This window comes from Xiphophorus hellerii, chromosome 14 (assembly GCF_003331165.1).
Source record: "Xiphophorus hellerii strain 12219 chromosome 14, Xiphophorus_hellerii-4.1, whole genome shotgun sequence".
In the NCBI taxonomy this organism is placed as follows: domain Eukaryota; kingdom Metazoa; phylum Chordata; class Actinopteri; order Cyprinodontiformes; family Poeciliidae; genus Xiphophorus; species Xiphophorus hellerii.
This window is the reverse complement of record NC_045685.1, coordinates 8068154-8093311: the sequence shown is the minus strand read 5'-3', so window position 1 is coordinate 8093311 and position 25158 is coordinate 8068154. Positions and strand designations below refer to the sequence as shown.

At 37.2% G+C, this 25158-nt stretch overlaps 1 protein-coding gene across 1 annotated transcript in view; it reads left to right on the top strand.

The window, feature by feature from the left end:
- Positions 1-3972: 3972 nt before the first annotated feature.
- Positions 3973-25158, top strand: part of htr2cl1 (5-hydroxytryptamine (serotonin) receptor 2C, G protein-coupled-like 1) — a 132014-nt gene continuing 110828 nt past the window's right edge. The window contains exon 1 of the mRNA XM_032584075.1: positions 3973-4080. The gene's annotated coding sequence lies outside the window, so the exon portion shown is untranslated. The remainder of the gene's footprint in view (positions 4081-25158) is intronic.

Here is a 25158-nt window from a genome sequence, read left to right as displayed (position 1 = left end):
AGGCGAGGAGGGGAACAAGTTTTTTAAAGGGTTGGTGAGTTTGACATAGTGTTGCACGCAAGCGAACCACGTCCGCTGAAAATGAATCGAACTGGGTCTACCAGACTATCGTGAGTAAAAACTGTCTAAATGTCTAATAAATCAATTAGCAACTTTTAGAATTAGAAATCAGATTTTTCCACTTCCGTATAATGCCAGTGAAGAATCAATAAAAAGCCCTGCTAAGCTGTATTGACACTGCATCGTGTTTCCTCTCAGTGGTATACAAACTCAATATATAGGGCTTACCACAGTCATTGACACTCTTAGTAAAGATCAATGAACAGCCTTAAAAAACAAAAGAAATGAAGGGAAACCACAAATGGTAATTACTAGAAAAAAGATTCATTTAACAAAACACCTAAAACAAACAAAAAAGCATCCTGCCAATGTGGAAGGAGAGGGAGACTAAAAGCGGTAAATCCCATTAGGTGCTTGATATTATTTATTTTTTTTGTTTCTGAAGGGCACTTCCAAAATGTAATATAAGAAATATATGTTTGTTAAAAATAGCTGGATGAAGCTGTACAAGACAGCCAAAGTACTTCATTAAGACCCGAAGCAGAAATGTAACTGAGGAACTAATGCTTCTCAGTTTTATTCAAGTCACTTAGTCATTTTAATGAACACCTTACTAGCTGTCAGTTGTGATTGGCACGCTCCGTTTGGCTGGGAGGGCTGAACAAAACGCGGCGTTGGGCGGGAGGGGCGCGACGGCAGATGATGAGCTCTGGTTAGAGAATCAATGAAGGGGAACCAGTTTGACCTCTCACCTTGGCATATCAGCCTCAAAGTGCCTGACTGGCGAAGTGTAAAATCATTAAGCGGCTCTCTCTCCTGGAACGGTAGGTGTGTCTCTGCATATGTCCTCCTTGACAGTAGTTGTTAAACTTACTTTCAGTAAGTGTTTACGCCTCCTTTAGCAAACTTGTCACAGAACATCTGAGAGGTTAAATTATACACAAGTGGTCTCTAATTAGGTGACTTCCCAGGGCAACTGACTGCGCCGGATTTTATTTTGTGTCAATCCTAGATGGACAATTTGCTGGATTTTGATCCATCATAGTCTGTAGAGCAAGTGCATAAGTATTTCAGGCAAACGTTGTTGCAAAACCTCCAGTGATTTCTAAAATTGGAATTGATTGACCAATTTGTCAGAAGTTGTCCGTGGTTTTGGCCTTGCTCTAAGTGTCAAGGTCAAATTTGTGTATATAGCACGGATCTGGAATTCCCCTTATGGTAAAATCCCAGAAAATTGCCTATAAACTGAAAGCAACAAAAATGAAATATAAAACCCATTAAATAATCTTGTCGCGTTCACCTTATAATATTCAGCATTCTTCTTACTGAGAATTGCTTCATACTTTAAACAGGTTCAGTTGTGTTACTTCAGTATGAGAGGAAAACATCCCATAGTCGTATGTCAACCTATCTGAAAGCCCATCCATCCATCCATTCATTTTCTTCCGCTTTATCCGGGGTCGGCTCGCGGGGGTAGCAGCTTCTGAAAGCCATAAAGAGTAAAAAATCAGGAAATAAAATCTTAGCATTTATTCTGTTGTATAGTAATTGCTCATTTTTCTTATGATCCCCAGCAAATTTGTCATTTCGCATCAGACGTATGGGAAACTACAAAACAGAGATTGCAGAATAATGGCATTGACATTAGACTGATTTGAAATGAGTCACATGGAATATCCGACCACAGCTCAGCCGACTGATTCATCCATTTAAAAAAAAAAGTCATAAATAAACAGACACATTGCCACTTGAAAGTGGAAATAGATCATTCAGTGGACAGACTGATGAGCAAGAGATGAAACATGCGCACCAAGTCAAACAAGCATACCGTCTCCATCGATTTCTCTGGAAGGCGTGATTATTCTTTAGGACGTCTTTTCATGAAGGCTCACACTTTCCTTTGTATCCATGTGAATCCTAACAAGCTTCAGAATAAAAAAAGACGATCAATGCTTTAGCACACAAACATTTAGTCATGTTACTAAACCTCTTCTGCAGGTTTGCTGGTCTGAGCGGGTTTTAGTTACAGCATACACGTTCATTTTCAGCCCTAATAGAATTTTTCCATTCAAGCGATGGATGAATATGGCAAAAGAATCTCAAAATACGTCTGGAGGCTCATAATAGACAACAGAAATCGACTGTGAAAAAGAATCACGTTCTGAGCCCTAAAGCCATTCTAGTCGTCTCCTATGGAGCGAGAATGCAGATGAATTGAGAAGGTATTTGCCCCTTACATAGTTGTTGCTTTTCGCTTCTTTGTCAAACTTTACTTGTTCATATCATCAAACATCAGTGCCAGAAAATTGATCCATTGACCATTTAATTGCGCAATTTGACATTTCAAAAATAAATCCGATCAATGGGAAAATTTCTATTTTGAATAAATAAATAATAGTTTTTTTGTTAAAACGATATAGCATAGGATGAGGTGTTTCTTCTTTCTTTTTTTTGGTTGTGTTGAAATTAGTTTATTTCACAAAACTGCAATGACAACACTTTTTTTTTTTTGCCTCACATGATCAACAACCAGGTGTTACTATTGGGGGAAAAGACAAAGAAAATGACAGGAAGTAGTTGGAGGATGATGGCATGGCACGTTTTAATGACTCAACGCGTGAACAAGCTTATTCACTTGTGATTTTATTTGTGGTTCTTATTCAACACCTCAATTGGAAGTTGTGTGGTTTTTTTTTTTTTAAATTAGCAAGATAGTGACAAAGTTTTGCACATATTTGTAATGAAAACGCAGCTACTGATATTCCGAGTAAGTACAAACTCAACTCTTCTTTGCAGAATTGTTTTATTGCGTGTCTTTGTGTTTTCGGCAGCTGTGGTTTTGGTACTGGGACTCTCCAATGAATTCCACATTTGCACACAGAGAGTGACTGAGATAGGGTTCTTGCTTCTTGTGTGACCTGGATAACTTGTTGGACCATTCATCGGATGACTTTGGTCTCTTGGCAGCTACTAGGAAACTTCATCTGCATGTTTTCTCTATTTTTCTCCAAAGCTTTTGCAGTGGGTCAGAAGCCTTAGAAACGCTTTACAGTCCTTACCACACTGATATATGTCAGCGACTTCTTAAATTTCATTAGATTGGGACAGAATGTTTTGCATTTTGAAATCTATTGGTATACTTAATGTCATCAAACAAGTTTTATTGAAGGGATTTTATCTGTTATCTGTTGTTCAGGTAATATGTAGGCCTGAGATTAAAACATTGCAAACCTCTTCAAAATGCCGATTGATGTTTCTTCATTTTTATTTTCAATCATTTTACTTGAAATTGTCTGTATTCGTATTAAAATGTACGAATACCAATGTCTCCCAATATGTTAGCAAATTAAAAAATATGCCATAGGGTGATCTTACTTTTGTATTTTTGATTTTTTTTTCTTTACTGCACCTTTTTCTAACTGAAATTTGCTCAAAACAGTCATAATCTAAAGCGATAAAGATTACATTTTTCTCGACATGTCAGTGGCTCTTCACAAAAATAAATGTGCTGCCTTGCGATCAAAGGCAACGTAAATACCTCTGTATTTCTGTGTGTCAAATACATGTTTGATATTCTTTATGGGCAACCTCTTGAGTAGCACATTCTGAAAAAAAATCTGAACCAGAGGTGCAACAAAGGGGATGCAACTGTTTGATCTTTTAGCTCTATGGAGAACACACACACACATCCCCACACACACAAATATACAACATGTCACCCCTGCAAAATATCCTGAGAACTCCAATTCCCCAGCCTCCACCCACTTACCGAAGCAAAAACAGAGACTTACACACGGCTCATAGCAGACATGATGATAAATTTTAGTTGTCAGAAAGAGTCGTCGAGGTAAACAGTTTCTGCAACAATTCAGAACGTCTGTTTGCTTCTTTTGCACCGAAACGTGACTTGCTTTTTGTTGTCAAACCGATTTCCACAGATGCAGACATGAGGCGTCTAGAGGATGACAGGAACTTCCAGACCTGCTGACTCTCTTCAGGGAAGAAGCATCAACATCAGAGGTGCACTAAACATACTTGATGTATTGACAAGCAAATCTCTGCAGTCCCTGGGGAAAGTATTTTTCCATTTTAATTTAGCTTCCCCCCAAAAAACTGAAAATTGTAGCTTGTACTTGTGTTAATCTTCCCTTTGATTACCCTAAACAAACCATTTGCCGTCAGAAATCACCTTGTTACATGAGTGTCGACAACTCTAAGTTTTATTTACGACAATCTTCCATGTAGGCTTTATCAGAAATCCCTCAAATATGCTAGCAACCTGCATTTGAAAACTGTTTACTTCTTTTCTTGAAGACCTCCAAATAAAACCCAGAGCCACTAATTTCCGTTCATATTCCAAAAAGACTTGTAGCTGCAGTTACTGTACAATAGTCATACCTTCCCGATTTTTACTCATAATACACTTGGAAAGTAATTCTTTAATTATTATTCTCCTTCCCTACAAAATTCTGCAGTACTTTGATCACATAAAATTAAAAGGTAAGACACTGCAAGTCTAAAAACAGACGACTGGAGGGGTTACCAGTATTTGTGGCAAAAAGAACATTTTTGTCATTGAACTAAATGATTGCTTGATGTTGTGGTTGTAGAGCCGCTCAAATGGAAGTCCGAAAAGCATCAGTACATGTGTTCAGAGGTGTGTGTGTGTGGGTGTGTGTGCGGGTGTGTGTGTGTGTGTCTGCCTCCCTCAGGGAGTGTGGGGGTTGTGAATATCCATGTGGGAACCTGCTATGCTATCACTGCGGGTGGGATTAGCCCCTCCTGGCAGGTGTTTGATCAGGTCGCGGTTCTCGCCGTGGGAAATGGAGGTGCACAAGTGACACTTCATTAATCAACACGAGGCTCGGACCACGCGTCACATTTATCGTGGCTTTTTTTTTTTTTCCTGCTGCCGTCTGGTCGCTGACGGCTGATTTGTTGAAGCCGACAGGGCCGCTGCCAAAGCTCATGATGAGCTGATGAAGCTCCTATTTGGTTCGAATCTGTATTCTGTCTTTGGCGGTCTTACATCACAGACCCTCAGGCACTTGACTTCAGTTCTGTATGTTTGCAGTCATATTCAATTAATTATGATATGCCTTCTGATGAAGCTCGTTTGGCCACTTAAAAGTAGCCCTTTGAAAATATTAAATTCCAAGCAACTGTTAAACATGCTTTCCATTAAATCTGCATTTCTGTATTTTTTTTTCTTGGTCTGATGTAATATTCTAATCTTGAATGTCATGTTTTATTAAATTTTAGCTGAAATATCATCACAATTACCAGTAAAACATTCTAAAAGTTAAGTCTGTGTGCAACTAATCCATATAAGGAGTTTAATTTTTGTGTATCAAGTTACTAAAATAAATGAACTACACAATAATCTCCCAATTTGTTGAATATGGTTGTACAGGAAGCGCAAGAAACAAGTAAATCCAGCCTATTGGGATGAACCGATGATTGGTCAATACTTTTTTTTTATTATCTTCTTGTCTCCATCCAGTTGGTCTCGGTTGCAGCTGCAGCCTTCTTAGCAAATAACATTGTTGATGACTCAGCTTTTAATGTAATTGCAAATGACTATAGGGACATCACACTGGCCTGGAGGCAGAAAGTGATTTACTCAGTTTTTAACCTTGCAGATTTGCTTGGAGTCTTGATATTCACATGCATTAGATGTTTCAGGCTCTGTTTCTTTAATCATGAATTAGGTTTAATGTGTCTTTACCGTAAACAAACATATAAACACCACACTCTGCCCATTTGCAACCTGACACACAAAAACGTGAAAGACGGCTGTACGGTCAGTTGAGACCAAATCGAACGTTTATAATCTACATGCGAGGCGCTGTGTGTTATGTATTTGGGCTCGTTATTTAACCTTAGGGCCACATTCCAGTAAATTCGTCCTGACACAACTGGTGTAATGAAGTCCGGTTTGTGGTCTGCCTCGCTCACGCATCTCTGTAGCTGTGCTCACACACTTTCACGCATTAAGATCAGGGCTTTATTCCAAAACATTGACTCCATTGTCCTTAAGCCAATTTGGAACTAATTTGCTGGTGTGATGAGTCATAACCGAGCTTTAACTTCCTGAATTATGACTTGAGATGGCGTTTCTTATCTTATGATGTCATTTATTTTTTTAATTGGACCATTCCCATGGCGTTCTAAGACCTTCTACCACTTTCCTCCAAATCTAACATATGGCCAAATCTAACAGGCCACCAGGCGTTACTTACCCCCCCATCAGAATAAGTATTGTTTATTTTAAGTGATTTTAAAGATGTACATACACCAGTAACAATGATGGTAAAGACGAGTTAATCTAGTTTCATTTACAATAAACGTCAGTAATCTTTTGCAGACATTTGTCTGTTTTAAAAGATAATGGCATTTGATTATACATACACAGCCTACAGAACGACTTACTTTTATTCAGTCCACTGCTCTGTTTTCTTTGTTGTTAATGTTTTATTGCCAAAATTCCCTGTCAACTTTTAACATTTTTTTAACACAAAAACGCAGTTGAGCAACTGGTGAACTGCCCTAGCGCCCCTACCACTGAGCTTAGCTAGATATCTGGGGAAAACCCTTCCAAATACTCAAGGCTGCCACGTTCTCCAAAGTACAGTACTGTGTGTATTCTGGGAGCCGCGCGGGCTCCCCGCAAACTGTTCACATACAGTTGAGATTTCGTTGTGGAGCGCACAGATTGCACATTCCTTCACTTCCCACCATCGGAAAGGGTATTAGCATGTTTGATAAGCGAGTTGGGCACCTCGCTTTGTTTCTGCACATCTGTTAGTGCGGGACAAAGTGGCAATCTGGCTGATGTGCGAGCCTTATCAACTCGGTGTCGCATACAAACTTTTGTCCCAGAGAGTATTTACAAAAGTTCACCTACTAGTTCAAGTTTATTTGTACAGCACATTTCAGCAACAAGTAAGTTCAAATGCTATACATCATATAAACCTCATTATTACCTGATGATATCGTAATGTAGAGCTGTGTATCATCTGCGTAGTTATGGTAGCTAATCTTATTTCCTGCTATAACCTAAGTTAGTGGGAGCATGTAGATATTTAATCAGAGGGGACCCAGGATTGAACCTTGGGGAATGCCGCATGTGACTTCTGACCAATACAATGTTAACCAAGTTAACTATTGTAACAAAGAAGTTTCTGTTCTTTAGGTAAGACTTGCCCCAGTTTCGTACTGGACCAGTTGATTCAGTAGTATGTCATGGTCACCAGTGCCGAAAGCTGCACTGAGGTCCAACAGAACCAATACTGTGGTTCTTCCACAGTCTGTATTTATGTAGCTTTTCATTATGTTCACCCATGTCTGTAAACAGCAAAACATGTCCATCTCTCACACTCCAAACCCATTTCCTGAATAGTACGATGGTTTGACATTGAATATATGAATATACAGTAGTATTCATATTGTACAGGTTTATGTGCGCACTCTTAAGTGTCAGGTGATTGTCACTGGATGGGAAAGTAAAGTAAGAAAAGAGACTAATCTATCAGTAATGTTTTGTTGCCATGTTTAAAAAGTGTAGCTGCTAAAAACATCAAAATTTTAAAACAAACATCTGGCAGTACTTGACAATCTAGAAAAAGTAAATAGAGTTTACTCGCTGCTCCGTGGGAGTTTTCTGAAGACGGACACAAATGCTTTTTGTGGCTCTGGTAATTGGTTACTGTGGGAACCTTGAGCATGCTACTGTAGATATTTTCTTTTTGATTTAGCTCATTTTATTACTTTCACGTAAATATTTCTGATATAAATAAAATGGTAAATATTCTGTACTTCAACTGTTTTGTTTTTGTAGGTGGTACTTTGGGAATCTACACTGGGATTCAAATAAACTCTTTGTTTTAGCGTATTAGCAGCACAAAAGAATTTACAGGCGACGTGTAACGTGTGGAGGAAAGGGATTCACCTTTCAACGAACTGGGTCCAGATTACGTTTCTAAAAATGTTGTTTTCCTGGATACTAAGGCTCTGTCACCCAGACATGGTACGTCTGGAGCCAGACCTCTGTGATGCAATTGCAGGAGGTCACCTTGGCGTCAAGGGGAAACTGAAATTAGAATGGAGAAGCAATGCTGCGCGATGCACGTCAGAACAGTCACTTTTGGATTGAATCCAATGCAATAATGAGATGAGTACGGGTATTTATCAACATTTTGTGGATTAGTTTAGAAAAATTCACCCTGTTTTACCCCAATTCTGCACATTTGGTTTGCATTTCAACCCAGCTTCACGCTCCCCATAACATGTTTTGCTTTAAAAATCAATTTGCTCAGACACCCAGGGATGTAACTTTAACAGAATTTCTTTTACCTCAACGTAGAAACAAAGAACTCCGGCTCGAAATTATTTAAAACCTGTCAGATAAATTCAATTTAAAAAGGCCGTTGTTTTAGTGTTCACTTAATCTCTGAAGAAATAAAGAAAAGCATCTCTTAGAACAGATGTTAAAAAATAACACAAAAATGTGTTATTACCTCTAATGCACACTTTGTGTTCATTTTAACACACAATGTGTTACAATGTACACATTATAACACACTGTATGTGTTAAATATCTCAACACATTTTTGTGTTAATCTGTGTTTGTCAGGCAGATTTTACTCCCTGCTGACATCAGATTGTATAATTCCTCTCAATGACAGTTTCCAGTATTTTTCTTCTAAAATGGTTTTCAGAATTTTTTTTTGTTTTAGTATTTATAACAATTTTTACTTCATCTAAAAAAAAAACGCAATTATTATTACCGTATTGTGGCAGGTTTGAATGACTTTTATAAACTAGAAAATTTCGGAAGAAATTTAGCCGGGGCCTGCCAAGGCGCGCCCGTGGGTCTGGGCCCGGCGTTGTCACGCTACAAATCGGCATCGATGCTAAAGAACGCCGCAACGTAATCAGTGGCATGCGGAGAATCGCAAGAACGTTAAGTGAGGCGGACGTGCACCATTCAGTATTATAAAGTAAGTATATCAGCTAAAATCAGCAGAAACGCTAATGTTAGCGTCATTGCTTTCATCAGTATGTGGGAAATCACTAGGATATTTTCTGTAATTGATTTACTCCATTCAGTATACTAAACATTGCTAAAAAGTACAATAAATAGCTAATAGCTTATTGAAGCTAAAATGCTAACGCTAATGAACCTTGCATGGAACTGTTTAGTAACAGTTCAATGCTCATAAACTGCAGGAAGGCAGTTCATTAGCATTTACCTAATGATTGTCACAAATATAAATTTTCAATAACGCACACACACAACATATTACAGTTTAAAAATATATATTGACCTTATGTTAAAGATTTCTACAAACTTTTTACAGGTAAAGTTTACAATGAACCAAAATTACAACATTTAAAGAATACCATAAATTTAAGAATCTAATGTCTCTGCAATAAAAAGAAATTGCTATCTTTTTTATTTTTAAACAACACCTCATATTGTTAAATAACTGATTTTATGTATTCAAGTTTTAAATATTACATTTGAGTTTGCATGGATGTAAAATTACTGCTCAGTTTAAAAATTACAGTATTTTTAAACTGAGCAGTTTAAAAATATGCTCAGTATTTTTAAACTGCTCAGCTAAACTTCGCTCTTTAGCTCGTTAGCTTGTCGATGTTTCAGTTTTATTCGCTGGGAAAATTATTCTTTGTCTGCTTTGAAGATAAGCAGACAAATAATAAAAAACAAGTTTTGATATTAACTCTCAACTTCATTCACAAAACTTTTTCGTTATTTATTACACAACGAACATGCATTTCACATAAGAACAAAACAATGAGGTGACGTTGCCTGTCCTTGAACACAACGCTGATCCCTCTTCACCCTGTCACCAACTCACACACATCCTCATTGTGTTCTGTAAATAAACAAAACACAAGCAAAATCAATAAACTATATGCATATTCCAGTATACTGAGTTTTGGTTTTACATTCATTCTATTTAAATGTAGTTTGTTTGTGCTTACCAATGTTTTCTGGCCGGATGTCAGGCACCGTTTTCCCCTGGTCAGTTCGTCGATGTCTGGTTTTAGTTCTATTCTGTGGCAATCCGCAAAACGGCGTGTAGGTTTTCGTCAGTAATGCGCGACCTGTGCTTGGTCTTGTTTAAAGTCATTATTGAAAACATCTGTTCGCACAGATAGGTGCTTCCAAACGTGGACAAAAAACTCGAGCTGCATGGAGTCGAAGCTGTGGCATCAAATCAGGGGGCAGTAGACGGTAAAAGTCCTCGATTGAAACATCACGGGACTTCGCTCTTTAGCTTGTTAGCTTGTCGATGTTTCAGTTTTATTCGCTGGGAAAATTAATAATCAGCTTGAGGTGACTCTGCTGCACTCTAGTGGCGAGAAGCCGTAATGTTGGTTGGTAAGAATCGGAAGGCATTATGGGATATGTAGTTTGTAGTCAATTCGTGCTCAAAACCTATTTTAAGTCAATCAATGGGGCTGTAAAACGGTGGTAGGGGGGAGAGGGCCACATAAAATGACGTAGCGGGCCACATGTGGCCCGCGGGCCTTGAGTTTGACACATGTGCAATAGAGGATCTATCTGCTGCTCATGCAAAACAGTCTATTTTAATCCCATGTGTAATAGTCATTGGGTTAAATCAGTTATATAATGCTGAAAACGCAAGTAGTTGATGTAAAAATATTCAAGGCTTTTATTTTGAAATTTTCATCAAGCTTAATTTTAAATTGCCACACTAATCCCATGTGTAACAATTGCTGGGTTAAATCAGTTATATAAAGCTCAAAAGAGCAATTTTCTGATGTAAAAATATTCAAGGCTTTTATTTTGAAATTTTTGTTAAGCTTCATTTCAAAGGGCCAAACTAATACCATGTGTAACAGTGCTTTGGATGAAAAAGTCAAATAAAGCCAAAAAGAGCAATTACATGATGTAAAAATATTCAAGGCTTTTATTGTGAAATTTTTGTTAAGCTTCATTTTAAAGTTCAAAACTAATCCCATGTGTAACAGTTACTGAGTTAAATCAGTTATATACAGCCCATAGCAGCAATTAGTTCTAAAGGCCAGTTCAGTCCTGATCTGTTTCAACTGAGGATAGATAGAACTACAGTGATGCGTTTTTGTAGTCCAAATCAGCAGCCAATAGCCTCTTGAGTTCCGTTGCTATGTTAAATAAGTTTCACACCAAGGTGTGAAGTGTTAGTGAAAGAGCCTGAGAGCCTCAGAAAATCTTGTCGCATGACTTTGCTCTGAAGCACCGTGACAGAAAACCGTACGGTCTAGATAAATTTCGAAAACATTTTACCGGAGCAGACAGGCGTATCAATGTCAGGACCGATTTTGATACCAATCGTGCGATATTTGTGGGCGTGATGGCGATTTCAAAAATGATTTGGGCTGAAAAAGTTGTCTTCATCTCTCACTCTAATCAGCGAGAGAAGCACTCTAACTTTAGGAAAAATGAGAAACTTTGGGTCGCTTAGAGACAAATTGTGGACAAACCGTAACTGGTATCGACGAGCCGTCTTCACTTTCGAAGAGATCACAGACGTATCTACAAAATGAAATTTGAATGGCATTTCTAGGTGAATTTGTGACGACACAGAAAATCCTCAAAAATAGGGTATTTCTAGGATTTTTCCCATTGACTTATAATGGGGTTTTTTTCGTAGTTTTTTGCGAATTATGTCGCCACGTTAAGCCCAAATCCCACCAAAAGTAATAGCTGGAATGGCGTGAATTTTCTGCACGTTTTGATACCTCATTTGTAGGTGTGCACCCAGCGGTACGAGCCGCATTAACGGTTACGGAAGAAAAATAAAGAAGAAGAAAGAAACACTTTCTCCGACAATAGCAATAGGTTCCTGCCATTGCTTTGCATGGCAGGCCCCAATGATTCAGTACTAAAATATTTTTGTACTGCATCTATATATTTATATTTCTATATTTTGTAATCTAGAAATATAAGTAGGTGCTGACCTGTGAAGATCACGCGTTTGGACTTTGGAGGCGAATCATTAATGCCACTCGGGGTTGTCTTCAGTAGGTGTTTGTCTGATATCAGTGTGAATTTAATTAACATTTTTAACTATTATATAACTAATCAAAATATATGAGAATCCCAACACCCCCCAAAAATGATAGATTCTTCTGAAATACTTTTCATGGCTTTTCTTTATCAATTATTGATTGGAATATTGTCTGATGGTGATAACGTTATAATTTGGTACAGTACGATGACGTCAAGGCACCAAGGTTGTTGCTTTTATGCTCAGAATTTGTAACATTTCACATCTAACAGGTAAAGCAGGTAAAAGTTGAGGGGTTTTTTGTTTTGTCTTTTGTATCCCAGTCGCTCTGTTGATGATACATTAGAGAAAAGAAGGACCACGAGTTTTACCAGCTGGTTGTTAAAGGCTGGTAAGTATGGGAGGTTTTTCTGCTCAGCCCAGATGCCTGTAAATTATTGATTTCACTTCTCTCTTTCTTTAAATATATGTGAAAAAACAATGATTTCTCACTACAACACAAAACATGGCCAAACTTTGTTGAGACCAAGATATTTTGATATTTGGGTGTTTATGGAAAAAATGATCCAATATTAGCTTTTGTTCAGTATGAATCTGTGGTGAAATTATATATCTTTACTTAATCGAATGAGATGTAAATATGAGTCAGGGCTGTATTATTATCAAAGAACAGAGATCGGTCAATAATAATGAGTTGTTAGCGCTAAGTAGGATTTAAAACAGTGAAAAACATCTTTAAAACATTTAGATGTCACCAATCCAGACTGAGATAATGTGTACAAGTGGCGCTTAAAAATAGTCCATTGTAATCCTACAACAAGAGGTTGCTACAATGAAATCACTTAAAGACTAAGACATTTAATAGTCTGTCAAGACACAAAGAAACGTCGAGAAATCTTTGCCACTGAGAACAGAACAGCATTTATAATGCAGAGTTTGTCTGCCGGCAGAATAAACATTGCATTTCGAATCCAGATGGATGTTCTGCATATGTTTTGTGAGGCTTGATGTTTTAATTTACTGGGAGGGAAAAAAGAAAACTTTTTACACTAATGCCTCCCGGGGAGGTTTTTAAAGAGACAGGGGCCAATTTCAAGGCCTCCGATATGACTATGATGCCTAGTCTAATGTCTTTTAAGGCATGTTTGACATGCACAGCATTTTATAACAACTGAAGGTAACATACTTAATTGATTGCTTGACTTAATTTTTGCCTCGTCTTCTGAATCGACCAGTTACTCTCTTCATTGTTTTTCTAGCACTTGCCACTTTGTTTAGATGTCAAATTAACGATGGTATTAAAAAAAGTATTTGAGTATCAATTGCAAATCATTTGCTTATCTCTTAATTAGACGAGTGAATCTATTGTGGTTTGTTTGTCCCTGTAAAATCAAAGCCTAAATGCTGTTTGTGTTTCATTAATTTGGCAGTTTTCTGTTTTTATCTGTCAACATTTGAACATTTTCCGGTCTATGGTGTACACTTATTTGTCAGAGTCATGGGGAGCTGAGACCAAGGGGAAAAATACACATTGGAAAAACCATAACAGGATGTGACGTGGTATAATCAAATTCAGTCTAGTTTCAAAAATATCAGTTTTACAATATTTGCTATGATAGTTAACCTCTTACAGGTATGACATGTTTGAAATGACTAGTCAAGTAACTATTAGTGAAGTCTCTAAAAGGCGTAGTTGCTAAAAAGGACAAATCGTATAATCACAGACACAATGGGTTGTTCTGCTCTTCTTGAATATTGTTTCACAGTTTGACAGATAAATAAATAGTATTTTGTTGCATGGGAATAGCTTCCAGTTTTGGGCTTTTTATTAATTCCCTCCCATATATACGCAGTAAAATTGTAAACACACACAAACAGGAAAAACAAATAAACACATCTTAGATTAAGCGTTCATGAATGTATGCAGGGTGGGTGTCCACACATCCCTAAAGTTAAAGTGGTGTGTCTAAGATAAGCCCTCAAAATGTTTGAAATTCAATTAAAAATGTAAGTTGGCCTTAAACAGGTCTTAAATTTTGTTGTGTCAGAACTATTTCATTTAGACTTTTTCTCAGGGGATTTTTCTGTCAAGCAAAACTTTGAGATGCAAACTTCTTCCTTCCAAGGTGGTTGAGGCTCCCAACATCTAGTTGCTAATATACCCTTGGTAGCTAGCTAGCTTTGTTGCGTCTGTCGTGTAAGTTCAAATTTATCGCCAGTTGGCTGGACGACGTTTGTTTTTGCCACTGGCTGACTGCTGCTGCCAGCCCATATGAGGCTGGGTGTAGAACGAATTTTAAGCTTGGCACCATGGTAGCTGTAGAGAGCAAATTTTCATTATGCTTGATTGCAATGCAGCAAGTTCCCCCAACCATCCCTTATATTTCTATCTTAAATTTTATTCAAGGTGGCCTTAAAAAGTCTTGAATTTTTCTTGTTGAGACCTTCAGATACCCTGGTGTGTAAACCATGTGTTGCAATATATTATTTTGGCTGTTACTACAATGCTACAACAGGGTAGCACCAAGACCCCTGTATGAAGGCAACATTTATTTAAAGTACCAGTTACTGCCAAGGATGGATCAATATTGTGATAATAGATTAGATGGGCTATTAGCCATGTGTTTGAATACCTAGAGGGACATAGACAATACTGTGAGGGAAAGTACAGCTACTTTTAATTTAAACTGTTTGGGATTATTAAAGTTGTATCCCAGCATATATTTTGCAATGTATGCTGGGATTTTAAAGAAAAACTCATGTTAACATCTGAATGTTAAAGACCGAGGGAGAGTTTGTGAAACGTCACATTTTGTCATGTGTTTCAAGTATGTGCATCAGCTTTGATGCATTTCCTTTCTGAATGTTGTGAAATCAATTAGGTGGAGTTTTGTCCTGTTTGTTCTGCAAAGTCAGGTCGCATTTTCGTTTTGTTTTTATATTAAAATATCCAGTGATAATGAAATTTCAGCTCTGAGCTCCCTAAAGTGGTCATTTAATTATAAATCTAGTTGTTTTTTTTTCTTTTTTTGCATGTTTGTGCGCTTTAGTTTATTTAAGAGGACACGTTGTAATCTGCTTCTCCAACCCACTCTCCATTTGGAGTTAAAGGTCAAAGTCATCCGCCAGTAAGGCGATGCCAACTGACAATAAACAAAAGGACAGAAAAAAGAAAGAACAAACTCGGCAGAATGTTAAAAATTTGCACCTATTGTCTCTTTTCTCATAGGTTTTTGAAACGTAAGAGAAAAAATTCCTACCAAACTACTGGACAGACGTTTCTGCTGAAACAGACAAAAACTCAATTTCTCCATGGAAACTCATTTGCATGGTGGCAGAAAAAAAATAGTTTTTTTTTTTTTTTTTTTTATGTAGTTCAAACACGACTGATGTGATTGACCATACTTGATGTTTTTATCCATTGGCTTATTGAAAAGAAGTACGTAAAACTGTAAGTAACTTTGCATATATAGTGTAAATAGTGTAACACTGGGCCTTTTGTTGATTCATGTTGCATCAGAAAAGATGAAACAATTCAACAGAGTCGATGAAACCTTTCTGCTGATTTCGTGGAGTTGCTTAAAGTTCATTGAGAATAAATAAAAACCGTCAAAGGGACTCGGAGGATAAAAACTTGATGTGCTTTCCGATGACTTTCTGCGGACGGCTTGTTTGGGATTGGATAAACTTTGAATGAGAAAGCAACAAACTTCTACGTGTCTCTGATGCCTTTATTGATATATTCTGCTTTTTTCTGGGATTTATTGTATTTTTTTCTGTGCTGCTTTAATTGGGTTTCATTGTGAAAGTCAAGTTGTAGAGCAAAACAGAAGTTATAATTGTGGCTTTAATATTTTTGCAGTGTTGATAAGTGAAGTAATTTTTGGGACATAGCCCTGAAATGTGTAGCGCTAGCTACTTTTTTAAGACTAGTCTACCATCATACTGTGTTTCCTTTCCTACTCTACCTTCTTTTCCCCAAAATAATTTCTCATTCTCTTAAAAGGTCACATTGTTGGAGCCAGTGCTTTCTACATGAAACAGCCATAATTACCTTGCTTGTTCCAGGGCTTTGAAACTTGTGACTAAAAATGGGTTCTGTTTTTCTCTTTTTTGAACCAGTTGGAATGAATTTTGTCTACATACATCTTTGCTGGAGGGGGAAAGAAAAACATATTTCAACAAGACCAAACACAGGATTTTTTTTTTCTGTAGATGTCTAACTCATGGCCATCTAAAATCAGATGGTATGACGTAGCATTTATGCTAAATGAATGTAAGAATTATTGATTAGTGAACAAAAATATTGATTTTGTAGTATTTCTGCGCCTCATCTGTGACTGACTGTTCTTTCTCTTCATAACATCCCATTGATTCTCGTAAGCATGGTGTTACATAGATCATTAAACTTGCTATTTGTAATTCCTGCACTGCAAGTAACTGGCAGCAGATTTTACAATACAGTGTCTTAGAGAGGGGGAGACAAAGCACTTAGAAACTGATGGATGAGACATCCAGCCAATAGAATTATAGCCTACTAAGCTCTGAATATGGTGGTAAGCCTTCTTCATAATTGATTCAATCTACATAAATGTCCATTATGTATCCGTTAAAAAAACCAGGCCATTCAAACCGATGCACAAAGCAACGTGTGGCAGCCCAGACAGCGTTTCGTCGAAAATGATGTCTGGAATTATGTTTTGCTGCTTTACTACTTCTTCAAAACAGAAAAAAGTAACTTGTGAAAGTAGCTTTAGCTGTCTTAACTCATGGCCATCTAAAATCAGACTGTATGACGTAGCATTATGCTAAATGAACAAATGCTAGATATGATTTTACTTGAACATTTGACTCTTATCTAGGTAGCATTAGAGTCTAATGAGTGTAAAGGCATTGAAGCAGTTTGCACATGCTTAATCAAATCCAATCGGATCCCATATTCTTTTCCTAAAGTTACAAACTGCAGCTCTCACTGGGACTTTAGAAACATGGCTTGTGGCAAATTTATTACAATTTTATTTTCGTAATTACAATTTGTGCAATTTTATGGTCAATGGAAATACAGCTATTGATAACTGCTCCTACACAAATGATAAAAATGATACAGAAGAGGTATGGTGATTGGCAAACGGTGTTATTAAAAGAGCCAGACGCAGAAGTTTGTACGCATTTCAAAGACATTGAACTCAGACCACATAAAATTATTATTACTATTATTATTTTTACCCTGGCTGCATAGCCATGACAGTGGAAAAAATGATTTCTCTCCGCAAATGAAAGGAGTAAAATCACTTAGTTTCATCTGCTCATTAGCTGAATCCTCCAAAACCACGACTACAGCGCTTCTTCTGACTGACGCCAGATTTTCTCATTACTCCGTCTGTGGCAGCGAGAAGCCCGGTCAATCCGAGAGTGAAAACGGGTAGAAAAATGCCTGGCTGCAGTGGCTCTGGCGAGTTTCAATTAAATAATTAAGAAAGATGTTTCTTTCTGTTGGGCACTTCCATGTAATATTACAGATACGAGGAAATACGTGAGGCTGTTCCCTCTGTGTCCGGGTCCACCGGGTCAGTAACTCCATGGAGTTGGCAATTAGCTCGTCACGGCGGCTGCGGAACGGCGCGTCGGGGTCTCCTCATTGTGCATGCTGTGTGTATTTCTCTGATCGCCACACAGCGCCTGCAATGTGGAGGTTGAGACGCGCCGAGGCATCTCGCACCGCATAAACCGCATAAACAATATACGGTTATTTGTATTTTTAAAAAAGTTTTCTGCACACATAACATGCTAAAAAAAAAAAAGACAGAAAAATGGCTAAACAGTTTCAACTCAGGTAACGTGTTGAAACTGAAAGTTGCTTTCTAACAACATTCAGAACCATTTTAATTAACAACTGATAGAAAGTTAGGCAACATGAAAATAAAAAAATGTGTCACATTGTAGCAGTTTAACGTATGGTAGCTTTATACCTTAGCTAACTAGAACCGCCGCTGCTATTTTCCCTCCCAGCACCCCTTATTTTAGTTTTTAGTCAGAGTTTATTATTACTGGTTAAGTGATTTACATCAGGGGTTCCCAAACTTTTCCATGCCATGTCTCCCTCCCCAAAAAAGCATTAGCCTCTGCAAATCCACAGAAATTGCTATGAAATGTGTAAAGAGACATCAACTTTTGGGATGTTAGCATAACTTCCGCCTCATTCCTTCTGGTTGTAGATGGCTATGCATTCTGTGACAATTTTTTTTATTACTAGATAACATATTATAATTTTATTACCAGATAATAAAAATTTTAATTGCAGTCACCTCTTTTGATTAGAAAAAATATGTAATATTTTATATTTTTCTTGTCAGAAACCTTTGTTTCTTGCTAGCTATGCTAGCTTGAGGAGCTAAGCAGCTTGATGAATTTGATTGGCAGCTAATCAGAAAATTAACATTAGAAATAACATTTAACAGATGCAAATCTTTGCATCTTGCATATTGGTTAAAATAAAATATTTCAACCAATATTTTATTTTTGAAAAATTATTGAAAAACAAAACTAAAATTTGAATCAAAAAAGTAAGATGAAAAGATGTATGTTTACAATTTTTTCTCATCTTCCCTCCAATTTTCTGATGCCCCTTCAGGGCCCCCCACACGGCACCCCCTGTGGGTCCCCACTTTGAAAAACACAAGTTTACATCACAAAGAGATCTCAGTAAAAGCCATTACTATAAACTGTATTTTCATGAATATGTGAGCACATCTTGCAAACATGGAGCCATTTTGGAAGAAACCTGAGTCGTAACTGTGCTGTCCTGACTGACCTTTTTTTTTCTTGTTCTCCGGTTTTATCATCATTGCTTTTCATTTAAATCTTTTCTTTATTAAAGCAAATGGTTTTCAAGGACAAGATTCTTTTTCTGTGGCAGTTCAGCAAAATCACAGCATCTTTGAAACGGGAGTAACCTCACTGCAGTCTCACTGCGGCACAATAACCTGTGTCAGATCCCAATTAGGCGGTACAGTGATGCAAAGCTTCGCAAATTGTTGGGGCTGTCCAGAGTTGTTCAGGCTCACAGCCTCCAAAGGCTTTCAAGTGAAGTGAGAGACTTCACCTGATGTCGTGTCTGACATCTTGAAACATCTTGAACGGCGCGTCCTCTTCCATTTAGTAAGAACAATGCTGCAGCAACACAACGACACATGTTTTACATCACTGACTGCGATAACCCTTCATCCGGTTTATTTGATTTCTCGTTGCTGTGATGTTCTCAAGCTATGCTTGCACAGTCAGCCTCTACTGTTTAAGCAGGAGTTTAATTAGTTTTGCATATAGCAGGCCTCTCCTATGGGAAACAGGAGTTGGACCATTTGATTTCAGCTAAGAGAAACAGCCTGTGTCCACATTTAGTCACATTGCAATCGTAAAACGTATTTGACGTATTTATCTATCAAATAAAATCAAAAAGTTGTAGAAAATTGGGCTGAAATAAATTTCCCTTTGTTTTCTAAACATTTTATGAAGAATAACATGAAGCATTTAGTGTGAATATGTTTTCAAAATTCACACTAAATGGACTCACAAAGCGGAAGTTCTGCTGAGATGAGCTCAAAACGTAGCTGACCTGCTCAGCTCAGTTCCTTCAGACTAGCCAGCAGCAATTAGCAAACACCTTGTAGAACTGCTCATCTGCTGAGCTCATTATAGTAGCTACTTCTCAGTGCAACGCAAGTAAAAACACTGTTATAGGGTTAATGGAGGAACAACGTTTTGATGACTTTCTGAAGGCGAAGTTTCAGAAAGAGCAGGAATTTTTAAAGAGACAAGGGCCCAAATTCAAGGCTTTAATCTACAAAGTCAAATTTCTTTTACGTCATGTTTGATACATAAAGCATTTTTATGACAACTGAAGGTAACATAGTTACTTGATTGTCCTATGAAATGACACTATGTGCCTGGAAAATACATAAAATTCTCCCTTTAAGTTCAGTTCATTAGTAAAATAAGTTAAAAAAAGACAAGCGACAAATTAAAATTTAGATTACAATGGTCACTGACACGGGATTAAGATAAGAAATTCCTAGTTTAATCATCGTTTCCTCTTGAAAAATTGTAAAATACGCTTTTAATTCAAAGAGAGTTCTTCTTCTGTCCACAATATATTTGAACATGAGTCAAATATATTCAGAGAAACATTAGTTAAAATTCTACTCAAGAATTATTTTTTACATCTGGAGGTGGCTTAGCTAAACGGCCATAAAAACGACTGTTTAGTTTGTTTAATTTTTGTGAATTGTGTGATGCATGAACGGTTTAATTCAAGTAAGGCCTTGCTCGCGCACACACACACCCCACGCCCACACACACATCTTCATTGTACTTAGGAGCTCTTTGATTGCAAATTAAGACTGCAGCTGGAGACTTAACTTCAAGAGTTGGACTAAAGCACTCACGCCTTCAAGTGTTTTCCCTACTGAGACCCATGTTACCCAACCCCCTTGTATTAACAAACTTGTTGCTAACTGAATAGTGTAACTAAAATCAGGCGCTCCACATTAAATTATCTTTTAAAATATCTATTATTGCTGTTTCCGCAAGGAGGTTACAGGAGATTAAAGAAAATGGGAACTTAAGAAATACCAAATGTCCCTCAGGAGAGTCGCTCAGCTCTACCTTGAAGTATCTCAATCTGCTGAGTCAGTGGCTAAAAATTAAATAACCATGTTTAAATCACACTGCTAAGTTTATGACCCTGAAAAACAGCCTTTTAAGCAACACCTCAACTGAAAACATATCAAAAATAATCTTATGAGGTGATTTATCGGTCATATTAAAACAGAGACGACGTATGCTAGCATTTCAACCAACGCCTCTCCATGAAAACATCATATAAGAGTTTACTGACGGCATTTTATGATGTTCAAAATAAGGTGCTAACTTTATGAAACTAGAAAACATCTTTTTAAGCAAGTAGCTTAAAGATCTTAATCTTTGCTTGATTTAGATCAAGCAAATAGATGTAGGTTAAGTAAAAATTTATTTAAGAATATAATCTACTTTTGGTGTAACTGCTATCATTGTGAACTTTTCCATTCTGATAATGCTCTGCAGAACGGATACATTGCACAATGGAGCAATGGGATTAAAACAAAAAGCATAAAATGGCCTCTTTTAGCACGTGGGAGGGAAATTATACAACTACCGACGATAAGAGGGCTGATAAAAGTAATAAATAGTTGGTGCTGTTTTTAGGATGAAGAGGAGGAAGCAGCTGTTGTTTAAAGCACACATCCAGAGAGGGATAGGAATAGATAAAAAAAAAAAAAAAAGGCTGCCAGGCTTATTTTGTTCTGGAGCAAACTGTGGGGAATAAATTCTGCTTCAGGAATGATTGATAGATGACAGAACTTTCTGTTTCACCGATGGTTGATCTCACCTCTTTCTCTTTCGTCGCTGGTGGAACTTTGATCCCTTTTGAAGTTTCGTTCCATTTTGAATTTTACACGAATGTTCAGAGTCTGCTCTTGTAAACGCGCGCTTAATCCCTACGCCATTCTTTCTGCCCCGTTGCAAGCAGAATAGAAAACTGTCATGTCTTTTATGAAACACATTTCATTTCAGTACTAATTCATGCTTGTCTATTGTGAAAGCAAGAGAGGCTTGCGCAGGAAAGGACCAGCAGGCGAAGAAAGACACGTTCGATCCTGACAAAACTCAGCATTTTTAAAATCTAGCCAGTCACTTGGAGGGGTTAGTTTTGTGTATTAACTGATTTAATGCAAAATCTGCCATCCACATATTTTAAATAATCTATATAATTTAAATACCAGCTGGATTTCATCGGTCAATGCTTATTTACTCTTCTTTGGCGTAAGTCTGTCAAAAAAAGTCAGCCACTATTTAAGATTCCCACGTCTCCCAGTTGCTGGTTCTCGAGTTCCCTAAATGAATTTCTGAATTACTTTTCTACATGGACATCTTTCATTGTGGCAAATATTTTTATCAATCAATCAATCAAATTTTATTTGTATAGCACATTTCAGCAGCAAGACATTTCAAAGTGCTTTACATCATTACAAACACAGAATCACAATGCAACATAGAATCAATCATTAAGTCAAGTTACATCAATAAATTTGTAATTGATTACATTTCAAATACAATTCTAAACAGGTGGGTTTTCAGTTGAGATTTAAAAGAAGTCAGTGTTTCAGCTGTTTTACAGTTTTCTGGAAGTTTGTTCCAAATTTGTGGTGCATAGATGCTGAAAGCTGCTTCTCCTCGTTTGGTTCTGGTTCTGGGGATGCAGAGCAGACCAGAACCGGAAGACCTGAGAGGTCTGGCATAATTTTAGCATAATTTGTGAATTAAACGGGTACAACAACTTCTTGTTGGTCAATGCAGTTGAAATGACTTTACTGTTATAAATAGCTTTGCAATGTAAGGGTTATGGGCAGTTAAACAAAAAGTACATTTGTGTTTACAACTTTATGCATTTTGTGGATATCTGACTTTTTTCACACAAATAGTGAGACTGCAGAGTCTTTCGTTTGTGATTTTGAAAATTTGACATTAGATTTCAGTAATTTTCGGACCATGTATCTCAGCAGGTCTACTTTTGGCAATGGCTTAAACATAAATAAATAAATGCATCTAACAGGAACGATTGAATTTGTAATCGAGTTTAAGATAGCCCCTGTATTATACTTGTAAATAAGTTTAAAAACAATTTTCAAGTGTTTTCCTGTGCCCTCTACTCATCCGTTAACTCTGAAAAGAACAGAAAACAGAAGTGAGCAGAAGATCTGGTGTCTTGAAGGTACCAGCTGGTGTGTCAGAGCTGTGGAACTGTGTACTAAGACAACCAAACTCTAGTAGCCACAAAAAGAAATTCATCATTTTAGCTTGGACAAGTCCAAACTTAGCTGTGTCCAAGGAGGGCCTACCTTCCTACGCAACCACACACTTAAAAAATACTCATTAAAATAAACTTTCATACCTCAGAGCCAGACAGCAGGCCACACACATGGTTATACGAAATTATTCATATATTCAGAAAGAGCTGACTCCGGTTATGAAACTTCTCCTGCACTGATCCAACCCACGCTCTACTAGACACATTTGAATAGTTGTTTGGGCTGTAAATAGAGAACAGACCAAACCATACGTGACGTCTGAAAGCCTTCCAGACTTCATTAGAGACACATGCTTAACAATTTAAAGATCTTGTCGCCTCGTGTTTCTCAGGGGATTTAAAACAAATGATCTATATCTAAAATAAGTCTGTTTTAGCAGCAATATTGGAGAACGTCTTAAATAGTTAATACTGAACATATGCGTTTGATTGTTACTTTTTGCCCCTTCCTTTGTTGGTGATTTTTTGCTCAGGAAGTTTAGTGGAGAGTAGTTCTTCACTATTCTACTGTTTCCAAAGCAGCACAAACATGATGTGTAGCTATAGGAGAGTCAGCTCATAAAGTGTTTTCTGGTTTCTTTGTTGAGGAACCCAAATGTCTGAATAAGTTTAATGCTGTTCACAAAGTCGTCATAGAAACAGGTGAAATGTGATTCCCTCTGCACTGTCGGCTCTTCCACAAAACACTGAATGAAATATTAACCATGATGTGTGGAGCCAGGACAAAATGGCATTTAAACAGGTTTCTTTTCTACAGCAAGGTCCTGCATGCTTAACAATCCACAAAGCCATTTTCACCGTCAGTCAGGCTGAACAAAACTCATTCAGAGCCATAAATGACTAAAATATACTTTTAAGGTTCTAAAACAAAGAACAACAAAACATTCAAGAACAGGAGAGATGCATTGTCTTCAACAGGATGTTGATGTTTTTGAAAGATTTACTGATTGGAAAAGAGATTTAAACAGACGTTACTGGCGCTTTTATCATCGGGTTGTTGTGGAAATTAAATGCAATTATTACACAAAAAACACTGAAGATTTTCTTTTTTTTATTATTATTATTTTTTATTAATTTTAGATTTTTGACAATACAAAGAACAAAGAAGAAACCTGTGCCGCCACACACACATATATATATATTAAAACAAAAAAACAAACAAACAAAATACCCCACATGAACAAGAAACAAGGTGTCAATCTTCCCCTCCAAACACTGAAGATTTTCTAATGCTTCCATTTACTAGTTGGCACTTAATGATTTTAGGCCAAAACCATATGCGGCTCCGGAGCCACAGGTTGAGGACCCTGCCTTATGACATCAGATGATCATTCTGTTCCCCCTTATTACATCGAGGGGAAAAGGACCATTATATGCCATAAGTGGGCATATAATGGTCCTTTTCCCCTCGATGTAATAAGGGGATCTGATCTGATGTAATCATCAGATCAGATCAGATGATCAGAAGATCATCTGATCATCTTATTACATCAGATGATAGGAAGATCATCTTATAGGAAGATCGTCTTATTACATCAGATGATCTTCCTATTCCGCTTTATAACATCGGCTGGTTATTCTTTTCTCCCTTGTGAGATCAGATGTTCATCCTATTCCCCTTATTACATCAGAAGACATTTTTCCATCTTATGACATCAGATTATCCTCCTGTTCCCTTTTATGATATCAGAGGACATTTCTATTTCCCCCTTATGACATCAGGTGGTCGTCCTATTCTGCTTTAATACATTATTTTGTTTTAAATCATAACATGCTAGCTTTTAATATTTTTAAGATGAGCAACACTTAAGAACTGCGGCCTTGTTAGGTGTAGGTAGTAAAAATCTTTAGTTATGGTTATAAATTAAAAAAAAAAAACTGTTTCGAATGTTTATCGACCACAAAGTGTATTTTATAGCAATTTATCAAACCAGTTTCAATGCTTTACCAGTTTACCTTTATGTTTACATGCATATTTACATAGTTACGACATCCTCTGGACTGAGATTGGTTAAGAAAGAAAAAATGACAAGTGTTTGTTAAAAAAAGGCCCTACAGTCGCTCTACAAAAGAGAATAACCCGAAAAGGAAAGGCGGCCATAAATCTACCAAGAAAAGTTATGGAGACAGAACAATAGCTGAAAGGCAATC